The sequence below is a fragment of the Saimiri boliviensis genome, chromosome 14 (assembly GCF_048565385.1).
Source record: "Saimiri boliviensis isolate mSaiBol1 chromosome 14, mSaiBol1.pri, whole genome shotgun sequence".
Taxonomy (NCBI): Eukaryota; Metazoa; Chordata; class Mammalia; order Primates; family Cebidae; genus Saimiri; species Saimiri boliviensis.
In genome coordinates, this window is record NC_133462.1 from 2,080,955 (window position 1) to 2,097,950 (window position 16,996).

At 43.8% G+C, this 16,996-nt stretch overlaps 1 long non-coding RNA gene across 1 annotated transcript; it reads left to right on the forward strand.

Annotated features, from left to right (window-relative positions):
- The first annotated feature begins 982 nt into the window (after positions 1–982).
- On the forward strand, positions 983–14,294 carry LOC141581221 (uncharacterized). The gene is made up of 3 exons (XR_012513740.1): positions 983–1,559; positions 8,341–8,455; positions 12,156–14,294. It is a non-coding gene; the product is annotated as an uncharacterized LOC141581221 (long non-coding RNA).
- Positions 14,295–16,996: the final 2,702 nt, after the last annotated feature.

Here is a 16,996-nt window from a genome sequence, read left to right on the forward strand (position 1 = left end):
GAAAACTTCTCCGGAAAGTGCACTGGGGCTTGGGAAGGTCACTTAAAGGTAACATTCGTTTCAAATCTGCTGTTACACACCTGGGAACCCCTATTTGGTGCCAGGACTTGTGTAGGATACTGGTATTATGAAGCAGCAGGATATGCAAGTCCTGTTCTCAAGCTGCTCCCAGGACACAGATGGCTACTGATGCTGAAACAGACATTTGTAACATCTTATATAAGTGGCAAGAAACATGTCTGCAGGCAGATAAGGGGACCTGGAGATTTGGCAAAACATTGTGAAAGGGATGTGTAAACTTGGTCTCTCAAAGGGTTACAAGATCACTTCTGCTTGATGTAAGACAAGAAAAAAATAAGTAGACAGGTTATTCTACCACTTCAGAGAAAATTAAAATATCTTATTTCCACTGCCTGCTGGATATTTTAGCTCCCTAAATTAGTATTCAACATCAATAATTACTTGAGTGTGATGTATCTTTTCCTCCCTATGCCTAGATTCTCCAGTCAATAGGTATTTTCTCCTTTTAGAAAGTCCAATATAAATTTGGGTTATCAAATTGAATTTAATTACTTAGTTTATTTGTTTTTCCCTTTTGTGCAATCAAATAAAATAGATTTAAAAATCATGCACTCATAACTCTAGCATGGCTTTTTTTTCAATAAAAGGGAACAGTAAGTAATACCATCATTGCACAATATTCTATAATTATTAAAAAAATACACCTGTAATCCCATCACTTTGGGAGGCCAAGGCAGGTGGATTACGACGTCAGGAGTTCAAGATCAGCCTGACCAACATGGTGAAACCCCATCTCTACTAAAAATACAAATATTGGCCAGCCATGGTGGTGGGCACCTGTAATCCCAGCTTCTCAGGAAGCTGAGCCAGGAGAATTGCTTGAACCTGGGAGGTGGAAGTTACAGTGAGCCAAGATTGCACCACTGCATTCCAGCCTGGGTGACAGACTGAGACTCCATCTCAAAAAAAAACCCTACAACATATTTCTAAGCTATGGTACAATCCATGGTCTCTCCCAGATGTCCCTGGCCCTCCCATCTTCTGAGGTCATCAGTGTTAACATGTTCTAGGTTCCATCCTTTCCCTGTGGTCATACACAACATGATGTGACACACACGTCTGGATTTATGCTCATTCTGCTTGCTCCCTCTGCCCAGAGTGTTCTGATGAAATGAAATGTAAGTGAAATCAAATTCATTTCTCAAACTCAATTCTAGCGGAGAATGTTTCACTCACTTCTTCTTTCTCCAGGCACTGAGAAGTAATCCTCTTTGCCCTCTGAGAGAGCATCATGGTGGCATGGAAATGCATCATCCACAGTATGTACCCAGAAATTTGATTGAATGCCTGGGCACCAAACCACGTTAGAGGAATAGCCTGGTAACTAGGAGCATGAGAACCTGAATTTGGATTCCTGACCTGTTCTTCAAGGGTTGTGTGGCTTTGGCCGCTCAGAGTCTCTTTGCTTTTATCTATAAAATGGGGACGATAATGCTCACCTGCGAGAGTTGTCGTGAAGATTAAACTATTCTAGGCAGGTAAGCACCTTTCATGAGTCCTAGCACCTATTAAGTGCTCTGGAAGCTGTTGCTATTATCAATCCCTGTAAAGGGGAAGTTACACATGCTTCTCAGAGATTATGTAAACGTTAAATAGAGATGTGTGTGGATCTAGCACAGTATCAGACGTAGAAATTGTGTTTTATGCACAAAATGGAAGGCTATTTGACCATGGAAAAGAATGAAATCATGTCTTTTGCAGCAGCATGAATGGAGCTGGAGGCCATTAAGTGAAACAACGCAAAATCAGAAAGTCAAATAGGCATGTTTTCACTTAGAGGTGGGAGCTAAGTAAGATATACCCATTGAACATAGACTGTGAAATAATAATCTTTGGAGGCATGAAAGGGTGGGAGGAGAGTGAGGGATGAGAAATTAATGGGTATAATATGCATTATTCAGATGATGGTTACACTAAAAGCCCAGATTTTACTAGTGCACAAGATAGTCATGTAACAAAACTGCTCTTTTTGTTTCTGAGACAAGGTCTCACTCTGTTAGCCAGGCTGGAGTGTGGTAGTAGGATCATGGCTCACTATAGCCTTGAACTCCCAGGCTCAGGTGATCCTCCCACCTCAGCCTCCAGAGTAGCTGGGCCTACAGGGGTGCCACCACACTTGGCTAATTTTTTGTATTTTATGTAGAGATGGGGTCTCCCTATGTTTCCTAGGCTGTTCTCAAACTGCTGGGCTCAAGCAATCCTCCCACACTGGCCTCCCAAAGTGCAAGGTGTGAGCCACTGTGCCCAGCTGAAACTGCACTTGCACCCTCTAAATTTATACTAAAAATTTGATGAGCGTTAATTCTTCCTTCCTTTAAATCTAAAACCTGCTTATCTCCTGACACAAATATATTTTTATTAACATGTATTATAAATATTGCCTTACTTTTCTTTCTGTGACCTCATACAGGGCAGGGACGCTATCTTTTATTTCTGTGTTCCTGAGGCCAAGTGAAGGCCTGGCTCACAGTAGATCTTTGGAACATTTTTTGATCCAGAATAAAAAAAGTCAAAGACCTGGATCCTGACTTTTAGAATAAGTTTTTCTTCAATGTGAATTATTTTAATTTTGGAATGCTTGATGAACCATATAGGAATGAGGAAGAGCCTGGCAGAGGCAAGTCAAGTCTTCAAGGAATGGACTTATTAAATAAGTCCATTATGAATGAAAATGTGTTTTCCAGTTCTTGTTACAGTAAACACTGCTGCAGTAGGTATCCTGGCACACCTGAGTTTGCCCATGTATAGGAGTATATCTACAAGTATGTTGAAAAAAGTAGAATGAATGGGTGGATATGCACTTAAACTTTTTAAACATGTTACGAAATTGTCATTTAAAAAGATTACATTGCTTTACATTCCCATCAAAGACATCTAAGGATGTGTGTTTTACATCCTCTTTATCAACATTGCATATGGATGATCCATATCTTGCTATTTTCCAAGATAATTATAGTTCTTACAAGGTTTTCGTACTTTCATATGAATTTTAGAGCCATTCCTATAAGATTTACTTCTTTCCGTAAAAAAAATAAAAATAAAATAAAAATAAAAATAAAAAAAACAAAGCCTCCTTATATTATGACTGCATTGCATCTAGAAATCAGTTTTCGGAGATTGTCATGTTTGACAATATTGAGTCTTTCAAATAATATTATCGGTTACCTAAACCTTTTCTACTTTCATAAACTCACAGGAGATAAATGATAGCATTGTTACCATATGCATTTGTTTGCTTATCAATGACGTCAGAATTGGGAGAGCTGTACTAAACTGCATTTCCCAGCATCCCTTGCATATCAGTATAACCATGTGATTAAGTCCTGGCCAATGAAGTGTGGGCAGAATGATCTGGGTAATGTTAAGTCTGGCCCTTCCATGCCTGAGTGTGACTCATTCTCCTTCTCTCTCTCTCTCAATCTCTTTCTCCCCGACTACTCCCAACTCCCCTCTCCCCGCTCCTCCTCCCCCCATCCCCCACTCTCTCTCCCTCCCTTTCTCTGTCTCTCTGCCTCTCTACCCCACCCCACTTGTCTGGAGAGAAAATATTAAATCGGAATCTTCCAGGCCCTAGGGGATAATGACTGATATAAGAAAAAATCCTGGGTCTCTGAACTTTGAGGTTCAAAGAGCCTCCTTGCTAAGCTACACTGAATTATGATACAAATGAGAAATAAACTTTGGTATCCTAGCACTTTGGGAGGCCGAGGCAGGCGATTCATCTGAGGTCAGGAGTTAGAGACCAGCCTGGCTAATGTGGTGAAACCCCATCTCTACCAAAAGTACAAAATAATCAGTTGGGTGTGGTGGCACACACCTGTAATCCCAGCCACTCAGGAGGCTGAGGCAGAACAATTGCTTGAAGTCTGGAGGCAGAGGTTGCAGTGAGCCAAGATAGTGCCACTGCACTGCAGCCTGGGCGACAGAGCAAGACTCCATCTCAGAAAAAAAAATCTTCTTGAATGCAGGGCTCATATATGTGTTATTTCCTCTCTGCTTCCTATGTTCCTAGCACATGGCTTATGCTGAGTGACTGTTGAGTGCTGGAATAAATAAATGACTGAAACCACCTTTGCAAAAGTCAAAATAGAGAAAATTATGACGGTGAAAGAGATCTGACCATTTTGCTTCTAACATCCAAGCCATTCTTGTTCGTTCCAAGGAACAGGCTGAACTAACTTTGAAAGGAACTTAATTTATAGTTTAACTTTGAAACAAAGACAATAGCAACTTCCCAAAACAAACCCTCTTTTTGCCTGGGGACTAGAGTTCTTTTGTAGGTCTAACAAATTAGCCACAAAATTAGAAATTATGCCCAGGAGTCATGCAGCTGGAGGTTCCAAGATTCTGAACCTCCCCAGATTGCTCTGAGGAAAACATCACTATTGTAAAACCTGAGATAAGAGCTTGAGGTATTTTGCAGACCCTGGACTAGATGGATCAGCTAGAAAGACCCAGATCAATAAACTGGCTCACCAGGTCTTGTGGCTTCCATCCAGGAACTGACTCAGTGCAAGAGGACAGCTTCGACTTCCTGCAGTTTCATCTTCCACCCAACTCATCAGCATTCCTGACCCACTGGCCCCCTGTCCACCAAATTATCCAAAAAACCTCCAATCCCCAAATTCTCAGGGAGACTAATTTGAGTTGTAATAAAACTGCAGTCATTCGTACAGCTGGCTCTGTACGAATTAAACTCCTTATTGCAATTCCCCTGTCTCGATAAATCAGCTCTGTCTAGGCAGCAGGCAGGGAGAGTCTGTTGGGCTGCTGCATAACTAGACTTTTTGTGGGTCTAGGGGCAAGACATGACCCAACTGGGGCCCTTCCCCACTGTTTATAAAACAAGGAAGCTTGGCCTCACTTCATTCCGTAAACATACTGAGAGGCTGCCTTTGTATAGTTAGTGAGCACCAACCATGTCCCGTGGCCATCAGTGAGTCCATGGCAGAAATGTGCCCTTCAGGACCATGGCACTGGTGGGCTGTGCTGACTCTTGAATTAGGAGCTTAACCATGGAAATACCTGCTTTATGGGTACAACTAATAGTAATACAGATTTTAGAGACACAGCAAAAACTCTCTCTTAATCTTACTTTCTTTCTTTTGTTTTCTTTCTTTCCTTTTTTTTGGGGGGGGCGGATGGAATCTTGCTTTTGTCACCCAGGCTGGAGTGCAATGGCACAATCTTGGCTCACTGTAACCTCTGTCTCCCGGGTTCAAGCGATTCCCCTGCCTCAACCTCCCAAGTGGTTGAGATTACAGGCGCTGGCCACCACACCCAGCTAATTTTTGTATTTTTTTTAGTAGACATGGGGTTTCCCCATGTTGACCAGGCTGGTCTCGAACTCCTGACCTCAAAATCTGCCTGCCTTGGCCTCCCAAAGTGCTGTGATTACAGGCCTGAGCCACCACACCCAGTCAATTTTTTTTCTTTCTTAAAAAAATTTTTTTTTGTTTGTTTGAGACAGTGTCTTGCTCTGTTGCCCAAGCTGAAGTGCAGTGGCATGATCTCAGCTCACTGCAACCTCCACCTCCTGAGTCCAAGCAATTCAAGTGATTCTCCTGCCTCAGTCTCTTGAGTGGCTGAGACTCTAAGTACATGCCACCACACCTGGCTAATTTTTGTATTTTTAGTAGAAACAGGGTTTCACCATGTTGGCCAGGCTGGTCGCCTGCCTCAGCCTCCCAAAGTGTGGGATTACAGGCATGAGCTACTGTGCCTGGCCCAAACTTTCAAACAGCTTATAGCCTGTTGGTGAAAACAGATAAACAGCTAGATATATCACCAGATGAGATGAGAAACAAGGGAATTAGCAATGTGTTATAACAGTGTTAAGGAGGGAATTGTTTTAACAGTCGTGGCTAAGTGGTTGGGTACACTCTTGCATGCAAAGTAACTACATCTTTTCTAGACATTATTTGGTCATGATCATTACATTAAAACTATCTTCATATTTATTGTAGAAATGCTCCCCCAAATCCCCAGCTATTACTTATTGAATATTTATAATGCACTGGGCATTTTTCTAAGTTCTTACCGAGGCTCAAACCACATTTATATGTGAAGAAAAATGAGTCTTAGAAGGGGCACGTATCTTATTCGTGATCACCCAAGAAAGTGAGTATTAGGCTGGGGTTTGTAAACTTGAAAACCTACATTCAACTTTCTCTTCTGGAAATGCCAAGCTTATCTGATATTAGGGGAGATCTTTGGAAGTCCAGGTAACTGGGGCTCGAGCAAGCTTCCCATAGAAATTCCTTTACTGCTTTTATCACAGGGAGAAAATCAGTGAGTCAGAAACACCTGGCTTCTATTTCTCAGGAGAATTTAGAGCAGAGGAAACAACTGAGTAACATCGTAACAGTCTCACATCATGTATCAGAAAACATGTGTGTCCATCCTTCAAACCAGGGAGACTATATTCAGGAATCTGAGCAAACACAGTAATTCTCAAATTTTGTCACCTCAGAAGGCTATTGTAACTTTTTTGTTTTTTTGAGACAGAGTTTTGCTCTTGTTGCCCAGGCTGGAGTGCAGTGGTGTGATCTCCACTCACTGCAACCTCCACCTCCTGGGTTAAAGTGATTATCCTGCCTCAGCCTCCTGAGTAGCTGGGATTACAGGCACCCGCCACCATGCCTGGCTAATATTTTGTATTTTTAGTAGAGGCAGGGTTTCGCCATGTTGGCCAGGCTGGTCTCAAACTCCTGACCTCAACTGACCCACCCGCCTCGGCTTCCCAAAGTGCTATTTTATGTTAACCCAATTTTTAGGAACTGTAATTATATGATCCAATGAAATGATTACTAATAAATGATAACATTGTTTTCCTTATTTAATCCCCTTAATGTTCTCCTTAATAGAAGGGAGAGGGATTCTCCAATCTGTTTCTTTTTTTGTTTTTTGAGAGAGAGTGTGTCATTCTGCTGCCCAGGCTGGAGTGCAGTGGCACAATCTTGGCTCACTGCAACCTCCACCTCCTGGGTTCAAGCGATTCTCCTGCTTTGGCCTCCTGAGTAGCTGGGACTACAGGTGTGTGCCAACATATCTGGCAGAAAACTCATTTATTTACCAGTCAACATATTTTATGTACAGGCACTTTTTTAAACCAATGGAGAAACAAGATTATCAACACTGTAATGCTCAGCTTAATACCTTCAGAATATGCATTGACTGAAGGGACTTTTGAATGCTGGAGTCATATGTGAACTATTTCTGCTTGGTTTCTTCCATCCTAAGAACTGGTCCTAATACATGGCATTTCCTAAGTGACTGTGGAGTGATTCAGTAAATACATCATCAGTCCTTATGTGGAGCTGTGGGAAGTGCATAACCCAACTGTGGCTTTCTCTTTTTTGGTTGTAAAACCTGGCTTCTCTTTATTCCATAAATGTGCAGCATGGTCACCTTTGCACTGGTTAGTTAGGATCAGTGGCCTCCCATATCTGCGATGGAGTCCATAGTCTTGATGCACTTTTCTGCATCTGCGACAGGTCTTGGTCAATGGTGGGGTTGCACTGATTCTTGAAACAAGAGTTTAACCAGGGAGATAGTTACTGGATTTGGGGGTGCAAACTACTGGTGACAGAGGTTTTCAAGGCAAAGCCCAGAACCTTAAAAAGTTCATGTCCTGGCTGACCACGGCGGCTCATGCCTGTAATCCCAGCACTGTGGGAGGCCAAGGTGGGTGGATCACCTGAGCTAAGGAGTTCAAGACCAGCCTGGCCAACATGAAGAAATCCCATCTCTACTAAAAATACATAATTAGCTGGGCGTGGTGGTGGGCCGCTGTAATCCCAGCTACTTAGGAGGCTGAGGCAGGAGAATCAATTAAACCCGGGGTGTGGAGGTTGTGGTGAGCTGAAATCCAGCCATTGCACTCCAGCCTGGGCAACAAGAGCAAAACTCTGTCTCAAAAAAAAAAAAAATAGGTAATGTCCTTATGGGGAAAACAGGCAACTAGCCAATGATGTCACCAGGAGCTGGGGTGTTGAGGACATGCAGGATACGTGCTCGGCCAGTCTGAGGGAAGGAATTTTACACACTTGTGGATAGACTCATTGTGAAAATGTTACAACGGACCTGACTCTCTGGTGGTTCTTATTATCATTTGTTCATAATCTCTAAATTAAAACTGTTATTCATAGTTACTGTAAAACTGAAAAAAAAAAAAACCTAGCTATTTTTTTTTCCTAATGCCTAGAATATAATGAACATTTTGTCATGTTCTTACCCAAACCCATCTTGCATTTCCAGGTGATGAAAATGAAGCTGAGAAGGGCAGGTGTTTTGCCGTAATCATCCATATAATAAATGCTGGGGCCAGGCGCAGTGGCTCACGCCTGTAATCCCACCACTTTGAAAGACCAAGGTGGGTGGATCACTTTAGCCCAGAAGTTGGAGACTTGTCTGGGCAACAGAGTGAAACTCCATCACAATAAATAAATGAGTAACACATAAATAAATAAATAGGGCTGCAGTTTGTAAACTGAAGAATACACAATCATCCTCCTCTCCTGGTAATTCTAAACTTTCTTACATGAGAGGAGATCTCTGGAAGTCAGTAAAGGGTGCTCAAGCATGCTTCCCATAGAAATTCCACCGAGTTTCAAGGGGCAGCCCGGCAAGTTGATGAGTCAGACAGATCTGGATTACATTTCACTTAAAAATGTATTTATTTATTAACTTATTTACTTATTTTTTGGTAGATATGTGGTCTCACCATGTTGGCCAGGCTAGTCTCAAACTCCTGACTTCAGGTGGTCCACTCGCCTTGGCCTCCCAAAGTGCTGGGGTGACAGGCATGAGCCACCATGCTTGGCCCTGCCATTAGAATTTATAGCCATAGAAACAATTGAATTACATCATAGCAATTTGTCTTTCTGTATTAGAAACCTGAAATGTGTATATCCTTCAACTCATAAAACTATACTTAGGAATATAATCTTTGACAGGAATTTTCAAATGGAGTTTATACGTTAAAAAATTAACAAGTACCCACAAATAAATTTTATACATAGATTATATTTACCACATTAAAAATTAACACTCAGGAAATTTTAAATGTAAAACTTAAGAAACAGTAACAAACCTATTACCTATTAACATAACCAACATTTTAGGAACAATAGTTATATTTTCCAAACAAAAAATGGTAATAAAGGTAGCATCTTTTAATACTTTATCAAATATCTTTCAGGAGCTCCTTAATAGAGAAGGATGGATTCTCCAAACTGCTTCTTAATTAAAACACTGGCAGCACTGTATCACACAAAGAAAACAAGAAAGAAAAAGGCCAATAAAATATTAATGTTTCTAGAAGAATAATTTGGAGCTTCTGGCACTCCTAAGAGTGTCAATGTTTCCCCCCAGAAATCTTTAAACTGTATTTTGGGAACTACTGGACTAAAGATATGCAAACAATAGGCATGAAATTTGTGCATGTTGAGGACTTTCTTTTTCTTTTTAAATTTTGACGTACTCTTGCTCTGTCGCCCTGACTTGAGTGCAGGGGAGTTGATTTTTTTTTTTTTTTTTTTTTTTTTGAGACGGAGTTTCGCTCTTGTTACCCAGGCTGGAGTGCAATGGCGCGATCTCGGCTCACCACAACCTCCGCCTCCTGGGTTCAAGCAATTCTCCTGCTTCAGCCCCCTGAGTAGCTGAGATTACAGGTGCCTGCCACCACGCCCAGCTAATTTTTGTATTTTTAGTAGAGACAGGGTTTCGCCATGTTGGTCAGGCTGCTCTCAAACTCCTGACTTGTAATCCGCCCACCTCGGCCGCCCTCACTCGGCATGAGTGAGCCACAGTGCCTGGCCTGTTGAAGTGATTTTTTAAAGAAACTGTGGGACTTCCATGTCACTTTCCTTGTCTCTTGGATGGAGAGGAGCTGCCCCTCTTCCGCTGCCTGGCCTCACTGTTTCCATGGTGACTCATCTCCAGGGACACCGAGGGTTGCTAGGCAACCAGACCAGCTCCTCCATTCTCCTTTCTCTCCAAAGAACACCTGCATTCCTCTGCCGACATCCCATCTTTGTGATGCTGGTCTCTGTGAAGAGGAGCAATCCCCACATGGAAATCAGCATGGATGAGGAGGGTGGCAGGGTCCAGTCTGAGTCCAAGGTTTGAGAAGCTGAGCAGTGCTGTTTCCAGCACACACACATCCCATTGTTAAGTAATTATTATTAACCAATGAAAGAACAAAATTTCTCTTGAAAAGAGAAAAAGGAATCGCTACACGGGCATTAACATGACTTTCTTTTTTTTTTTTTTTTTTTTTTTCAATGAGACAAAGTCTCACTGTGTCACCCAGGCTAGAGTGCAGTGGCATTGATCTCTGCCCACTGCAACCTCCACCTCCCGGGTTCAAGTGACTTTCATGCCTCAGCCTCCTGAGTAGCTGGGATTACAGGTGCCTGTCACCACTCCCAGATAATTTTTGTATTTTTAGTAGAGATGGAGTTTCACCATGTTGGTCAGACTGCTCTCGAACTCCTGAGCTCAGGTGATCCCCCTTCCTTGGCCTCCCAAAGTGCTGGGATTACAGACGTGAGCCAACATGCCCAGCCCATGACTACTATTTCGAAAACAGAAAATGACACATGTTGGCAGGATTTGGAGACATGGACCCTTCTGCATAGTTGCTGGGAGTGGGATATTGTGTGGAGCCTGCAGAGCACAGTAAGATGGTTCCTGAAAAAAAAACAATTAAAAATAGAATACCCATACAGTCCAGCAATGGCCCTTCAGGGAATATATTTGAAAGAATTAAAGATGGATCTTGAGGAAATATCTGTACACTCATGACCATGGTGGTGTTACTCTTAATGGTCATGAGTGTACAGATATTGGAAGCCACCCACGTGTCCATCAGAGGATGAATGGGAAAAACAAAATGCAGTCTACACATACACTAGAATGTGATTAAGCTTTAAAAAGGAAGAAAGTTCTGGCACGTGCCACAGTGTCAGTGAACCTTGAGACATGATGCAACATTCAGTCCAAAAAAGGGCAAGTACTTTCTGACTCCACTTTCTTGAGATACCTGCTGTACTCACATTTGGAGACCCAGAAAGCAGAATGGTGGGTGCCAGGCGCTGGGAGTGGGGAGAATGGGCAATTATGTTTCATTCATAACAGAATTTCAGTTTTGAAACATAGAATACTAGAAGCATGTGGTGACGTTGTGGCAGAACAATGTGAAGGTACTTAATACTGCTGAACCATACATCTAAATTGGTGAACATGATAAATATTGTTATGTACATTTTACCATATTTTTAAAAGTAAATAATTTAAATATTTTAAAGCATCTATTCAAGGATTAATATTGTTTTTTAAATGGTTAATATAGCAACTTTTTTTTTTGAGATGGAGTCTCACACTGTCCCCCAGGCTGGAGTGCAGTGGTGCGATCTCAGCTCACTGCAACCTCTGCCTCCCAGGCTTAAGCGATTCTCCTGCCTCAGCCTCCCAAGTTGCTGAGATTACAAGCATGCACCATGCCTGGCTAATTTTTTTTTTTTTTTTAATTTTTAGTAGAGACAGGCTTTCACCATGTTTGCCAGGCTGATCTTGGACTCCTGACTTCGTGATCTGCCAGCCTCGGCCTCCCAAAGTGATGAGATTACAGGCGTGAGCCACTGTGCCTGGCCACAGAATTAATACTTTCCCTTTTTACCCTTGACTTGTTGGAAAACACAACTCTTAATAATATTAGAATAGCTGATTGGATTCTGTAAAGCTCAACACTGTATCTGAATTGAATCATCACATATTGCTGTTGGTAATTTGTTCAACGTGAGGAATTGGAATGTATCACACACAATTTGTGTATCACAAAACTAGTTTATTCTCTTCGGAACATGCTGTATTTTCAGCATGTCATGATCCTAATTCTTTTAGTTCTTACTCCTCTGGAACAACCAAGACTGCAAAAAATAAAACATGGGGTGAACTCTTGAGTGCTGGCCTCAGAGCTAGTCCCAGAAGTTGAGTGTCCACGTCTAGAAAAAATAAACTCATCCCATCATTGTTGACACTAATTGTGCTTTTCATTTGTGTCTCCTCAGAAGGAAAGCCATGAATGAAATTGCTATGAAGAACAGGATCCTTCTCATCATTGGAGGTGACCTCTTTAGGTCAGAGTTGAAGTCCAGTTCCAGCATAGTATGGGATAGTGCACATGGCCAATGCCTGTGCCATTTCTGGAGTGGAGAGAAGAAAAGGAAGAGAATCCCCCTGAGACATCTAGCATCAGTGACTCAGCTGCAATTCTGGGTGTACCATGTGATACTGAGGTTTGATACCAAATGATTCCATTACCCAGGTAGTGAGCACAGTACTCAGAAGTTAGTTTTTCAACACTTGTCTCCCACCCTCTCTTCTCCCCTACTAGTATTCCCAGTGTCCATTGTTCCCATCTTTATGTCCATGAGTGCCCAACGTTGAACTTCCATTTATAAATGAGAAATGGTGGCATTTGGTGTTCTGTTCCTGCATTAGTTCACTTAGGATAATGGCCTCCAGCTGCGTCCATGTTGCTTGGCAATGTAGCAAGACCTCACCTCTACTAAGAATAAAAATAAAATTAAAAAAAAAAACAGGTGGGCATAGAGGCATGTGCCTATAGTCCTAGCTACTCAGGAAGCTGAGGTGGGAGGATCACTTGAGCCTACAAGATTGAGGTTGCAGTAAGCCATGTTGGCACCACTGCATTCCTGCCTGGGCAACAGAGCAAGACCCTATCTCAAAAAATAAATTTAATTTAATTTAATTTAATTTAATGTTCTTAGAAAAATAGTTTGAAGTTGTGGACCCCTTGCAAAGAACTTGATTTACTACATTTGGAAATTACTGGCCTAAGAGAGACACAAATAATCAAGAAGAAATTACAAACGGAGACCATCAGAGTGTACAGATGAGACGTTATTAATTAAAGAAACTGTGAGATGTCCACATCACTTTTTAAATTCTGTGCAGCTGCATTTGGCTGGGGCAGAGCAGCCCTCCCCCACTGCCAGTTCCCACTCTTGCTTCCATGGCGACTCATCTCCAAAGGCACTGGGTGTTGCTTGGCAACCAGACCAGCTCCTCCATCCTCTCCCCCTGCAATGAAGACCTACTGCATTCCTGCTGTTCTATCCTCATACCTGCAATTGTCTGCAGAGGAACCCTGGATACATTAAAATTGAGGGAAGAACAGCAGCATTCCACATCTGACACCACAGAAACTTCCAGCTGCAGTGGTTCACAGAGTCCGCATTCGCGCTCTCCACATTTCCTGGGCTGACACAATGTCTCTGCGAAGCTGAGGTGTCAGCGCTTGCTGTGAAGAAAAGCAATCACCAAAAGAAAATCCGTGAGCATGAAGAGTGGGTGTGGCAGGGTCCCATCTGATTCCAAGGTTTGAGAAGTTGCATGGTGCCCAGCAGACACACATACCCCATTATTCAATAATTGTCATTATTGAAAAATTGAAAAAATATATTTTGAGAGAAGGAAGTAACCACCACACACTGTTAACATGGCTGTTGTCCATAAAACTGAATATACCAAGTTGGCAGGCTACAGAAAAATAGGAACCCTTCTGCCTGTTGTTGTGAATGTGATGTGATACAGGGGCTTTGGAATGAAATGGTTTCTGTTAAACTCATAATAAAGTTACCAGATGATCCAGCAATTCCTCATCTGGGTAGATACCCCAAAGAGTTGAAAACAGTGGGCCAGGCATGGTGGCTCACACCTATAATCCCAGGACTTTGTGAGGCCAAGGTTGGTGGATCACAAGGTCAGGAGATCAAGACCAGCCTGGCTAGCATAGTGTAACTCTGTCTCTACTAAAAATACAAAAAATTAGCTGGGCTTGGTGGCACGCATCTGTAATCCCAGTTACTCAGGAGTCAGAGGCAGGAGAATCACTTGAACCTGGGAGGTGGAGGTTGCAGTGAGCCGAGATTACTCCACTGCACTCCAGCTTGGGTGACAGAGCAAGACTCCATCTAAAAAAAAAAAAAAAAAGAAATTGCAATGGTGGTTCCCAGGGGCAAAAAGAGAAGGAATGGAGAGTTATTATTCCATGAATATAGAATTCCAGTTTTCCAATATGAAAACTACTCTGGGTATGGAAGGTGGTGATGTTTGTGAATAATGTGAATGCAACTCATGACACTGAATTGCACACTTAAAAATGATTAAAATATAAATATTGAATTAGGTCTTAATTTATCTCATTTTTTATTTGAAAATTAAAAAAACTTGAAAGTCTTTGCTTTTGAATATTAACAAAATATGAACTATGTGGTTTGCCAGATTTTTAACAAGGAATGCCTGTTCACTTTCCAGAGCTTCAACAGCGCCATCTAGCTGTGGCAAAGGTGCTGGCCAGCATTTGATAAGATCATACGCATTGCCTCAAATGAGAAGAGAAAAAAATGAGACCCTAAAAATCGCTTTGTCACTCTTGATTTTCTTGTGTGTTCTTTGAAAAGAATTTGTACCCCAAATTTTATTAATGAGCACATGGCCATGGAAGGCTGTTGGACTTTGGATAGATCTGAGATGGTGTAACCGCCTGATGGGCTGGTTCTTCCTGCCCACAGCGCAGAAAAAAAAAAAAAAAATTCACCGAGACACCAGGCACCGTGGCTCATAACTGTAATCCCAGCACTTTGGGAGGCCGAGGTGGATGGATCACAAGGTCAGGAGTTTGAGACCAGCCTGGCCAATATGGTGAAAACCCATCTCTACTGAAAATACAAAAATTAGCTGGGTGTGGTGGCACACTGCTGTAGTTCCAGCTACTTGGGAGGCTGAGAGGGGAGAACCGATTGAGCCCGGGAGGCAGAGGTTACCGTGAGCCAAGATCACGCCACTGCACTCCAGCCTGGTGACAAAGCGAGATTCCGTCTCAAAAAAGAAAAAAAAAAAAATCAAGACAAATATTCGATGTCTCGAATATACTAGGTTTTTATCCAATCACAGTGCACCATGCAACCCCACACTCAAATCTAGGCACAAGCCAATTTTTCGCCTCCATTCCGCTAGACTTAATGTGACTAGAGAAATCAACATCAAAAAACATCAATGGGTAAAATTCTTAGGAAAAAATCGTCCCAAATTTAGCAGCTTGATAAACAATAAACTTGTTATTTTCCTCACAGTTTCAGTGAGCTAGGAATCTGGATGAGGTTAGCTGTGTCCTCTGTCTCAGGCTCTCATGAGGATACAATCAAGCTGTCAGCCAGGGCTGCAGCTCTCTTAGGGCTTCACAACCCTGTTTCAAAATCACTTCCACGGCTGCTGGCAGGCCTCAGGTCCTCTTTGTCTGTTGGCTGGAGACCTCAGCTCCTGTCCACTCACACCTCTTCATAAGAAGCAGCTGGCTTGCCCCAGAGGACAAAGAGGAAGAGAGAGAAAAAGAAAATGAGAGAGATCACAGTCCTTTTCTGTAACCTAATCCCAGAAGTGACATCCTATCACTTTCACGTATTCTATTGTTACTTAGAAAATAACACCTAGGTCCAGCAAGGCACGATGGCTCACGTCTGTAATCCCAGTTTAGGAGGCCAAGGTATGTGGATCACCTGAACTCAGGAATTCAAGACCAGCCCTACCAATATGGTGAAACACCGTCTTGACTAAAAATACAAAAATTAGCTGGACATGGTGGAACACACCTGTAATCCCAGCTACTTGGGAAGCTGAGGCAGGAGAATTGCTTAAACTCGGGAGGCGGAGGTTGAAGCGAGCTGAAATCACACCATTGCACTTCAGCTTGGCCTAGAAGGCGAAACTCCATCTCAAAAAAAAAAAAAAAAAAAAAAAAGAATAGTAAAGAAGAGTCCCAATTGTCCCTAGGTCCAGCCCATGCTCAAAGGGAGAGGATTATACAGGACATGAATATGAGGAGGCTGTTTGCCACAGTCCTCAAAGACATCCTCACTCTGCCCTCTCACAACATTTTGAGAGGCTGAGGCAGGAGGATTGCTTGAGGCCAGCAGTTGGAGACCAGCCTGAGCAACACAGGGAGCTCCGGTCTCTGCAAAAAATACACAAAATTAGCCAGGTGTGGTGGTGCATGCCTGTTGTTCCAGCTACTTGGGAGGCTGAAGGGGGAGGACTGATTGAGCCCAGGGGTCTTGGGACAGGGGTGCGGGTTGAGGCGGCAATGAGCCGGCATTGCCCCACTGCACTCCCACCTGGACGACAGAGTGAGACCCTGATTCAAAAAATAAAAAATCCTCAGTCTGCATCCCTCGTGGCCATGTTGGCCAGGATGGCCTCCATCTCTTGACCTCGTGATCTGCCCGCGCTCCTTCCCCGCTGCTGCTGCTCCTTCTGCATCTCTCCATCGTCAGCTCCCGGCCTCTCCTGGCAGGGGGCGGGGCAGTGGTTGCGGGCTCCTCCTCCAGCTGCTGCGGGCCTGGGCCGCCCTGGGCAGTGTGACGGGGCAGCAGGGCAGCTCACGCCCTGGACTGGCGGTGGCAGTGCCGCGCGCTCCGCGACCCCTGTCGGCTGGTGTGGGCGCCGCCTGGGGGTTGCGGTGAAGCCGCCTGGGGGTTGTGGTGACACCGCCTGGGGGTTGTGGTGCAGTGGCGCCACCTGGAGGTTGCCGCGGTGCTCGCTGCTGCCCGGCGCCCCGCCTGGCGCTTCCTAGTTGCGCCGCTGCTGCCCCCTCCCGAGGCGACGCGGCCGGGGCTCCGCGAGCCGCATGGTCTCGCGAGGTTCGCGAGCCGCATGGTCTCGCGAGGCGCCGTCGCTCCTCGGGGAGCTCCGCGGGGCAGGCCGGGAGGCGGCTGCCGACCAGGTCGCCATGTTCCCCGCGGGGTCGGAGGGTCTTTGCCCTTCGGCTGCTCTCCCTGCCCCAGCCACCGCCTCTCCCTTCCCGCGGCAGAAGGAGGCGACGGAGGGA